Here is an 11,677-nt window from a genome sequence, read left to right as displayed (position 1 = left end):
GTAAGGGGGAGAAGGAGAAGGAGGGGAAGAAGGGGAGGGGGAAGCAAGAGGGAAAAGGAGAAGGTGAAGGAGAAGGAGAAGGTGAAGAAGGGGGAGCAGCAAGGGTGGGCAAGTTTGAGAACCAGATTTCCCACTTCAGGACCCATCTTAAAGAACAATGTGGCTGGCAGGTGCTGCTAAGAAAGAATTATGATGGAAACATTGGGTCTGGAAAGTGAAAGACAGGTTCAAATCACTCTGGGGCACAGGGTTTTTCATCCCTACTCAAAATTCTGTCCCAAATGGGTCCTGAAGGGCTTCTCCCCTGCTACAACTGAAATTTATCCAGAGAAACTCCCAAAAGTTTCCAGCACTGCCTGTGATGAACTTGAACCTGCTGGCGGGAGGCATGTACTTGAACTGGAGGATTTGTAATCCAGTTATTCTTTCGTTTGTGGAAAAAAAAAAAAGTCTGCATTAAATGACACTAGTGTTCACCCATGTCTTCACATACCAATACCCCTATGAATGTGTGTTCTCAATCAGAGTGTGTATTTAAATCCTCCGGGAAATTTTTGTGACTTACATGACTGCCACACCAATGACATGAGTCAGATTTTTGTTCATATATGTGAATTTTGAGAGCACTCTCTGGGACTTCTGTCATGATCTCCTTTACTCAAGCAAATCCCCCTGAAGAATAACCACATAGATCAGCATAATGACAGACTCTGAACTCACACCAGCCTGCACTTGGTCCCTGCTCCAACAGGTATAAGCTAGGGATCTTCTGAAATATTACTTATATTTAAACTTCAGTCTCCTCTTGTACTAAAATATATATTTTTACATATGTAATTTTAATATATATAATAATTACCTAACAGTTTTGTTTTTGTTGTTGTAAAGCTTTAATAAGATCTAAGACAAGTAGTTCACCACCTAAACATAGTAAATGCTGAACATATTTTTGGTTACTATTACCAATTGATCATCTTTCTCCTTGAAGAAGTTCCAAAATAGTTTGTGTAACTCCAAAGAATTTTTCAAAAAAACCGCAAGTGGTGTCTGCGCTTGGCACTACTTTATCATATTAATTGACTAAATCATCATGTTAGCTATCTGCACTGGTTTTGGTAAATAAAGGATGAGGTCCTGGGAAGCCAGATAAAGCATGAGGGCCCTGGTTGCCTAGAAGGTAGGGATTTGAGCATAGAAAGGAGAGAAGAGATGGTGTGCAAGAAGTATTCGCCACATTGTCATTTGGCCTAAAGCTAGCCCTTAGAAGAGCTGGGGGCTTAGACCAATTAAGAGCCCTCTCATGCTCTAACCTTTTCTTAATTTTTTTTTTTAAAGATTTTATTTATTTATTTGAGAGAGAGAGAATGAGAGACAGAGAGCATGAGAGGGAAGAGGGTCAGAGGGAGAAGCAGACTCCCTGCCAAGCAGGGAGCCCGATGCGGGACTCTATCCCGGGACTCCAGGATCATGACCTGAGCCGAAGGCAGTCGCTTAACCAACTGAGCCACCCAGGCGCCCTCTAACCTTTTCTTCTAATTCACACTTTAAACTCTTCTAAATACATGGAGTTTTGTGACAGATAAATCCACAGGAAGAGGTGACTCAGAAAACTGGTTAAAGTTGACTTTTTCTTTGCTGCTTCCTGTTTTCCTTACAAGTGATGTATTTTTGGCACAGAGTCTTGTTATAAACCGTCTGGGGCAGTTGTTTCATGATACTGTATTAAGTTGCTAAAAAAGAGAGAATTCTGAGTTAGTGAGTGACTAAACTGTGTTTTCATCCTAAATAATGATAGACGATTGTAACTGGATTTTCCATTTCTTTCCTGACACCAGCAAAGTGCTATGGGGTTGGAAGTCCTTTAAATAGACAGATGTGTAAACTATAAACGCTTGAATCTTGCTTATTTTCTTCCCAGTGCTAAATGCTAAATTCTAGACAATGGTACCATCTTTGGTCAGCTAGTTGTTTTTGTAGGAAACTTCAGGTATGGAATTTCAGCGCATGGAAGCTTAAATCTCCTTTCTTTATACCATCTCTCTCTCTTTTCAAAAATTAAAGCTTTTAGTGATAAAAATAAGTCTAACATGCTGTTTTGTAGTTTTGCCCTATTTAAGATGCTCAAAAGAGAAACATTCTTAGTTTGAAATAAAATATTACTGCTGACAAGAAAGAGACTTCAAAATGAGTTCACATGACACAGCAAAATGAGTTTTAAGACAATATAAAATCTCTTTGCTTCTCTCTATGTAAAATAAATGTTTCTGTCTATTGATCTGAGATCTAAAGTGCCTATTGCCATCCTACCAAAGTAGAAAGAAAATACACTTCCAGTAAGTCTAAGAGCTTAATAAAAGTATCTGATTATTACAGTGTAAAATTCCCTTACTGTGATTACCACCTGGTGTATGTGAATATACCTGCTTATAAATTCATATTTGCTGATAAAACTAAATAGATAAATAAAATAAATCTTTTCACAATATTCTTGATTATTTCTATTAACTACTTAAAATACTTTAAGGATATTTCATCATGTTCTACCTGCTCTGGGAAGGTATTTTAAGAATTTGTCATAGAGAACTGAATGACAAACTCAAAGACAAATGGAGTTGCACTGCATGGACTTAAATAAAATTAGTGACTTTCAGATTGGCATGAGCTGGGTAGAATTTGAAATACAAGATGAAAAATCTGTAATTATTTACCCTCCTTCTCAACCTATATTTTATTAGTTTCCAAAGGCAGCAGAATGGTACGTCAAATACCTCTCTGAACCACAATAAGACAGTTATTCTGTGTTTTTCACTAAAGTTTATGACTTCATCCTTGGAAGCATTTTATGTCTTATTGATGCTAATTGCAAGTGCTATTCTATTTAAAAGAGCATGTTTTGTATAAAGCCTATCCCTGAGATTTTATCAAAAATTCTTCTAGACTCTGCATAAAATTCCCATATGAGAAAATAAAGGGTCAGCAAATATTCTTATGCAATTTGGTCTTACTGGTTTCCCCGAAAGTGGAGCTAATTCTCAATGTTGGGGAGTTGGTTTACTTGGAAAAATTTTTGATTCAAGTTGCCAAATTATTTTTCCCAAAAGTTTAAAAACAAAACAAGACAAAAGAACTCAAACAAGAACAAGAAACCTCCACATACTGATTCTCATGTAGTAAAATCATGACTTGGTATCAAATCCCAGCTTTGACATAAACAAAGTATGTTAACTTGGGCAGGTTATTTAATCTTTTTTTTTTTTTAGCTTCTGTTTCCTCATCTGCAAAATGGATGCAAACATTTTATCTACATATAAGTTGTTGTAAGCATTAGCTGAATAAATTGAGTATGTGTCAGGGAATTTGGTTTCATCAAACTTATTTTTCTTTCCTCTGAGTTCACAGGTGGGCTGCTTTCCTCAGCCTCCTTTGCAAGTGGATATGGCCATTAGGGGTATGAGGGGAGATAATACGTGCCTTTCCCATATATGGCCTTTAATATCCACTTGCATGACCCACCAATATCTCTTTCTCCATCTGCTGATGGGAAGAACTTTTAGGATCAGATGGTAGCCATGTGGTGGAATTTGCCTGGATTCCTAAATGACCTTGTGGTGTGGATTATTTGCTAAAGAGGAATATCCACATTAGAATTTGTATGAATCGGGGTACCTGGGTGGTTCAATTGGTTAAGCCACTGCCTTCGGCTTGGGTCATGATCTCAGAGTCCTGGGGTCGAGCCCCATGTCAGGCTTCCTGCTGCACAGAGGAGTCTGCTTCTCCCCCTCCCCCTGCTCATGCTCTCTCTCTCACTCACTCTCTCTTTCAAATAAATGAATAAAATCTTAAAGAAAAAAAAGAATTTGTATGAATGAAATATAAACTTATTTGAAAGTCGACAAGTTTTGGGGATTTGGGGGGCGTGGCTGCTAACATTATTAACCCTAACCTGCAAAGAATATAAATTCCTAATTAGACTAAGAGTTCTAGGGAAGCAGTGATCTCTCCCATTCGTTGTGCTCTCCATCATGTGAATGAACGCAGCACCTATCCCATGGTAAAGTACTCAAAAGAGGAATGAAAATATGAACCACTAAAAAAATAATTGCAAAGCCGTCTAGACATGCATGCTTTATAAATCACAGCTATTTTCATTGTATTATTTTATTCTGTTACTTATTTTGTTTTATTTATTATATTATTTTATTTGTAGTCAAAAGAATTTAATTCCCTTCTGTGTTGATCATTTTCCTTACTCAGGCTTTTATGCTTTTTGGGGGAAGAGTGCATTTTCCACCTTACAGACCTGGTCTTTAGCTTCCACACAGCAAAAGCACTCCTAATCTTTTGTAGAACATGGCTGTTTTTGTCAAAGTATGATTATATTCCAAGACTATTCATTTTAATGAGTTACTTTTTTCAAGTGAGTTATTATTCAAATCCGTATAAAGTTCTTAGACTCATGCCTGGCACACAGGTTGTGCTATCTACACGTTTGTTAAAAAAAAAAAGGTGAACTGTCATCTTTATACTTATCTTGCGTTTCTCCTTCTAGTCCAAAACAAATTATTTTTTTCATTTATTTTTAGCTTTCATATGAGGTTGTTTTCACTTATACTTGATGTGACTGCGTCCTATTAAAATTATGTTTGACTTTTGGCACAAAGACACTTCTGTTGGAGTTCAAGCCTTATCATGAACATAAGAATTGCTCTCTTTCAAATTGCTGCACAGCATCACTTGCAAGCTTTAGATTCAAGGGTATACTCTAGCCATCTCAAGGTGACTTGTCGCATTTCTTCTCAACACTGTGTTCAGTGACCTTGTACTGGTAGCTTGAAATCAGCCACAGGAGGAGTATTTACACCATGGAAACTGGCAGCTTCTATAAATCAGGACTTTTTAACTTCTCTCAGACACACTGCCTTGTCCTCCTGCTCTTTTTGGACAGCCAGTTGTTAAACATTTACCAACACATCTCTGTGAAACTGCAGTTTGCAAATCCTACATGAGGTTACACTATAAGACAAACACAAATCCGGGTAGCAGCTGATAGGCAGCAACTCAATACCAAAGAAAAGAAAACGGTTCCAGAGTTTCTTCTGTTCATCTGGAAATTTTCATGATGCCTAAAAAATAATAGGTCGGAAGTGCTTGTTGAATAAATTACACAATTTGAAAATAACAATACTTCAGTTAGGATAATAATTGCTAAATTTAATGAGCACCTACTAGATGCCAAAAACTATTTTAACTGATTTATAGAATCCTCAGAAACATGCTATGAGTTAAACATTAACACCTTCAGTTTGCATACATAAAATTTGAGGGAGGAAAACCTCAGGGCTGAGAGCTAAATGTATAATTATATTGTTGAATAGATGCTTAATTTATGATTCTGTATATTTCAGATACAACCAACATATCTGACTTTTCCTGAAAAAAAAAATTGGAATATCAAGCAGTAGCCCACCAGTTGAATGGCGAATCAAGTGAAGCACAGATGATTTACATAAAAAAAAAATTTTATGTTTTGATGAAGTGTTAAGTATTTAGTTCACCACTTTCCTCTACCCCTGAATGCAATTTTACACTTGGTTAATTTGCCTAAGGTTTGTGAGCTTTCTGTTCTCTAGAATCAGTTGAGGCTATCCTTTCTGAAGTAATACCTGAACCCAATTCCAAAGCTTGTGCTCTTAACCAATATGATATAAAATGAAAGATTAATGGATACTATAAATTTAGAGATATCTCAATTTATATTTGTTGCTATTATTGTTATGTCTAATATGATACATCAATACATATGTACACATTGTTGCACATATGTCCATCTATTTTAGTACACACACATAAAATCCATACCTTTATAACTGTCAAAAAAGCTAACCAATAATGCTTTCAAAACGATTCAGAAAGCATTGATCTGGTTGAAGATATTTCCATCTCAGCACCTGCCTCCTAACTGAGCAACCAGTTCCTATTAAAATTCAGATTCCCAATCTATTCACTCAGTCCAGGCTTCTTATGTATGATGTTGCTATTATATTTCTTGAATACACTTAATGGTTCTGGCATAAATCAAATCCAATCTATACATCTATTACACACATGCATATCAGATAGCAAATACTATTATAATGATATTGATGTTATTTTAGATGAAGTTTTCCCACTATTTGATTATTATGATGCAAATGTTATGGAGACAGCTGGCTCCTTCCTCATTTCCAGGGAACACAGGAGGGAAGATAGAATGACATAATCAAGACGGAAATCCTCAGCAATTATTTCCGGTGGGTGGAGGTGATGTCTGAAGAACAAAAGAGAACCTTTATACAACAGACCCTTCATCTCTGAGCTGAAACACCTTTCAGCAGCTTCTGACCATTCCACAATTTTGTTTACCTGTCATCCACAAAGACAGCTTGTGGGCTGGGTATTTTGGAGAAAAAAACAAAACAAAACAAAAACATGTTCTACCCAAGATGATTTTCCAAGCATACTCATCAGCTTCATTTTCTTATGGACAGAATAGAGGATCAGAAGATGAGTGAAACAGAGGATTTGTAATGTACTTTAATTTCACATAGGGAGACTGTTATATAGCCAGGCATGGAGAAATTTTCCGTCTATCTTAGCCTAAGTCTAAAAATAACTAGAGGGGGAAGAAACTAAGAGGCTTTTTAAAAAAAATTCTAAGGCATTTGTATCATTTTAGAATATAGCACACGGACTGTATCGATGCCCGGTATCACTAAACTATGGTGATGTCACTACCCATACCAGTCAATTCCGCGTCCCGAGGAGCTGAGACTTGGACTCTAGCAGCACCGGCCATGCAGGGCTGAGAGGTAAAAGTAGACATTTGTGTTTTCAAGCACAGGTTGCTCAGGTTTGTTGTGGCTTGAAAGACAAATGGCCTCATCCTCCGAGACCCTGTGACTCGTGGACGTTAAAGGTAAGTCCTGAGGCTGGGTTGACAGTTTTTTTAAACAGAAGCCTTCCAAAATATGTAAATTGCAGTACCTTTTCTTTTTTCTTCCCTAGCGTTCTCTATATGTGTGGAAGCTTGACTAGGATTCAGTGGTGAGTGTTATTTATAGGCATGAGTCATCAGTGCCCTGAAATGGTTAACAAGCAAGCAGCTAACTTACCCAAAGTGAGAAAGCCTCTGGGGAGAATCTGGTTTCCAGATAATAATGACTCATTCTAATACTCTTTTATATAGCAAATAACACATTATAACAAATGATGTCCTCTCCCTTCACACACACACACATACACACACACAGCAGCTAATGATAAAATAATATGGATACCATTTCTTTATCTGCTTATTGTGTGAATATTTACCAGAACCTCCAGATGTCATAAAGGCTGGAATACTTGATGGTCTATTTGCTTACGTGGCTGCATTAAAGTCGATAGTTAGAAATACAAGGGAGGTCAAAAAATTCAGCAATATTAGCTTCTAGCAGAAGAGAAACAGTGACTGAAGGGCATGTTCTGTTTTGCTCACAAAGTAATATGATACACTTTACTCCCACCTGCTTCTCTGCACTCTGAATTATATGCTCCTTTCACGCCCACCCACATGGACTCTTTGCTTAATAACTGTTCTACAGTGAATCTCTTGACTGTCCTTTATTCTATGAAATGTCATGTCATAATATTTAATGGCATTAAATTGATCCTTATATGATAAGCTGATTAGTTGTTTGAAGCCCCACTGAGAAGTAAAAGAATAAATATTAAAGTAAGTGGTTATTACTGAAATTCAGTCCTAATGAATTTTAAGCTTCAATCAGGTTTTTATTTGATAGTGAGGTTACAAATGGAACATCAACAATTATTAAAAACCCAAGAAAGTGCATATTATTGAGTGATTGTTTACTATTATGTCTTTCACTTTTAAAGGGCTGATGCGACAGTGTCTCTGCTCATAACATTTCATGGTTATTAATGATGGGATCCTGTGGCATAGACAGCTTGCTCTCTTTTCATTCCCAACAGTAACAGAATAGAATATAGAACGACATAAATAAAACGAAGACCCTAGGCAAATGTTTCTGTGAGGGGTCAAGAATAAAATAAAATTGAAAAATTACTCAGTATCATTTTGTCAAAGCCACAGGAGAGAAAAAGCCTGAGTTGAACTGTAGAAGGGAAGAAAACAATACAGTGCATCAAGTTTCACTTTTGCATTTGCTCTCAGGAAGCATAACTAAAACGGAGTTTCAAATTACAATCAGCTCACTGTAGACTCACTAATTTACCCTCTTAAGTGCATTCAGAGAACCCTGTGCCCTTTTTCAAATTCTCTCTAATTTCTTCTCTTACATGGCATTTTAATGTCTATGGCAACTCAAATTTTTTAAAGTGGTCCGGATACAAAAAATAATAAGTGAGTTTATGTAGGTTTTATGTTAAGTGTATCAATGCCTACAAAGACAGCAAATATTAATTGATCATATATTATATAACCACGCATTGTCCTATAAGACTAGCAGACATTAACTCAATCCTTACAAAAATTCTGTATACTTCATTTTTTTAAATTTCTTGAGCACTAGTATGACTTTTAATCATGTTGAGCATTTAATATTTTTCTAATTAGAAAATAAACCAAAAGAATGCTAAGTTATTAGCCAGAATCCAGTAAGATCACAAGTACCACCCTTAAATACTTGGGATAGTCACAGAACATGTGGACTCATCTATTCCAGAGGACAGAATATGGCATGCCCCTTAGCACTTCCCCAGAAGTCCTTAGAATGTCATAAGCTAGAGTCAGAAATCCTTTATTGCATTATCAATAAGGCAAGTCACAACCACAAAGATGAGTGGAATTAGTTAGGATGACAGGATTAAAGAGGATAATTAAAAGACATAGAAAATCAATACCGTTTGTACAGTATTATATGGAAAAGTTCAGTATTAAAACTTCAGCTATGAACCAATGGAACAGGACATTAAAAAATAAGGGATAGAGCAGGGAATCAACTGAGGATAAAACCTAGAAAAATGGGGAGAAAGGAGAAAAATTGTAAACATCACATTTCTGATTATAAAAAAAAGTCTATTTTAGAGAGCAAAAGTAAAATATTGTTTAATCCCATTTGTACACTCAGCCATTAACTATGAGGTCATAGGTTTTTAAATTTTGTTTTTTATCTTGATTTTACAACTCTCATTTGGACATTCAGATGAGTTAGTCATGCATATTATGTCATACAAACTTACCTGAATTTCTTTTTTTTCTCTACTTTGAAGGCAACCCTGTTGGTATCTAAAGAGACATGTAGAACAATGTGACAATTAGAAAGTTTTTGTTACAAGTTATTAATAATTCCCTTTTTAACTCTAGCTAAAGGCATAAACACAATGTTAATGACAAGAAAACTATAATGTGATATGATGTATCACTAATACGATGGAAAATTATACTGTAAGATTTTTATATATCATTAATGGATTTAATATAATGGGATTTTCATGCAAGATCAAGCATTGTCCATAATGCCTCTGGATAAAAAGCAGTGCTATGTTTCATTCTCATAAATAGCATCATAGACACATCACACATGATCCTTGAATATGAAGGTTTATAGCCTAAACAGAAAATGTTGCAGCTTTATGATATCTAGAATTTAAAGGTTTTTATTAGAAGCTTTATTGATTAGGTTGTGCCTCAGATTAAAAATCCCCTGTAAATTTGGAGAAGCATATGTCTATTATTATTCTATGTTTACCTGTATGTAATTTATGAATAGTATTTACATGTATTTTATAAATGACACTTTCTAAAATTTTAATATTTAAGATTCAATTGATGGATTCATTTTAAGCATGATTAACAGTATGCACTTTAAAAGTAAAATTAAAGTGTTCCATTAACTTAATAGTTTTAAGAAACAATAGACATTTTATATGAAGAAAAATTAAACACATTAATTTATTACTGGGATGAGTTGAAATATCCTTTTTCTTTTTTTATCTTTTTTTAGAAATTTATTTGACAGAGAGAGCGAAAACAAGCAGGGGGAGTGGCAGGCAGAGGGAGAAGCAGGCTCCCCACTGAGCAGGACTCGATCCCAGGACTTGGGATCATGACCCGAGCCGAAAGCAGACACTTAACCAACTCAGCCACCCAAGCGCCCCAACTTCATTTCTCTTAAGGTCACTGATGTCTCTTTTTATTTGTCCTCAGTAAAACCACAGAATTATCCAAGTTACACCTTTGTCTTATGTATGATTTTTCAGTGTTGTCTTCTTCAAAGAGAGCAATATACATAATCAGAGAAAAATCCATTGGTTCCTAAGGCATCTGGCTGGAGCTCTGGATACTGCAAAAGTTCACAGGGACCCACTCCAACCCTTTAATTTGCAAAGGAGTGATCTATGTAAATCTGAGTTTTATGGATCCTGAGAGACCTCTGACAACTTTTTGCAAATATCCCAGATAAACTATCAAACTCACTGGACATCCATAGGAACACCCATAAATTCCTTGTGGGTCTCTTGAGGTTCCTTCTGAATCCTGAATCCTGTAAGGATTGCTTGGTTTAGCCATTTAAGAGCTGATGAAGTTTTTGTATGGAAAAATAACATAGGTTTTATGGTGCCTATGAGGCTTCACACTACTTTCTGCAATTAGCACAAATGTTGAATTAACAGAAGAGTCGATGGAAAAACTCATCTGGACTGCTCTCAGTTTATGGTTTATCTCTTCCGGGGTTGTTTTGTACCAGGGGCACCCAATTATTTAGTGTTGAAGGAGTTGCTGTATTTCTACTAGTTTTTATATCCTTAAGGGGAAATGTAACTGTGGAATGGAGGGGATGAGAATAAAAGTGAAAAGTACTAGCATGGGATTCTGTTTGGTAAGGGCATGCAGAGGCTTTCAGTATTTAAAAAACAGAAGTTTCTTTCATCAGCTTTGCTCTGGCCTTTCCCTGGCCATCCACAGTAAGATGCCTGCGGACCCCTGGAATTTGTGATCCTTACGAAGACATAGAGACTGTGACTATACATATCTGTTTTTCATCCATCACTGAGCATTTATGGAGCCCTGGTCCAGATCCATTCCTGCGTTTTCCAAGTTACACCTTGGAAATATGGTAAGCCTATAAAACTCTGTGTTTTTATGTACCTTACTTCTAACCCGGAAAGGCTGAACAGTGAATTCTTGATCTCACAAGAAGTAACATGCTACATGGAGATGGTTGTACAGTGAAAGATAATTAGAGACATGTCAGAGATCATTTCTACTCGGGGCTGATCGCAGGACCCTGAGAGGATGACCTGAGCCAAAATCAAGAGCCAGCTGCTTAACTGACTGAGCCACCCAGGCACCCCTGTCAGAGATCATTTTGATAACCACTTCAGCTAATATTCAAATTTTGTGAATCCTGCTGAAATCCAGAAATGTATTCCAAGTTGGTCATAATACAATTTTATTGTCATAGATTTTACATATTTTATCACTACATTAGCATCAACTAATAATGACAATATGAATAACAGATAATGATGATAAATAATATTTATTAAACAATTAATGTATGGCAGGCAACATCCTAGACACATTATATGTATTATCACATCTAAGTCTCATTACAACCCATGTCAACTCCATTTCAGAAAAGAAAAGTCCAGTCTTAGAGACACATGTGAATAA

At 36.2% G+C, this 11,677-nt stretch overlaps 1 long non-coding RNA gene across 1 annotated transcript; it reads left to right on the top strand.

Annotated features, from left to right (window-relative positions):
- The first annotated feature begins 6,671 nt into the window (after window positions 1-6,671).
- Window positions 6,672-11,112, top strand: LOC145722874 (uncharacterized). The gene is made up of 4 exons (XR_014147451.1): window positions 6,672-6,955; window positions 7,045-7,083; window positions 10,005-10,176; window positions 10,935-11,112. It is a non-coding gene; the product is annotated as an uncharacterized LOC145722874 (long non-coding RNA).
- Window positions 11,113-11,677: the final 565 nt, after the last annotated feature.

The sequence above is a fragment of the Leptonychotes weddellii genome, chromosome 8 (genome assembly GCF_054177405.1).
Source record: "Leptonychotes weddellii isolate Sample4059 chromosome 8, ASM5417740v2, whole genome shotgun sequence".
NCBI classification, from domain to species: domain Eukaryota; kingdom Metazoa; phylum Chordata; class Mammalia; order Carnivora; family Phocidae; genus Leptonychotes; species Leptonychotes weddellii.
The sequence above is the reverse complement of the archived record's forward strand: the minus strand, read 5'-3'. Positions and strand labels throughout refer to the sequence as shown.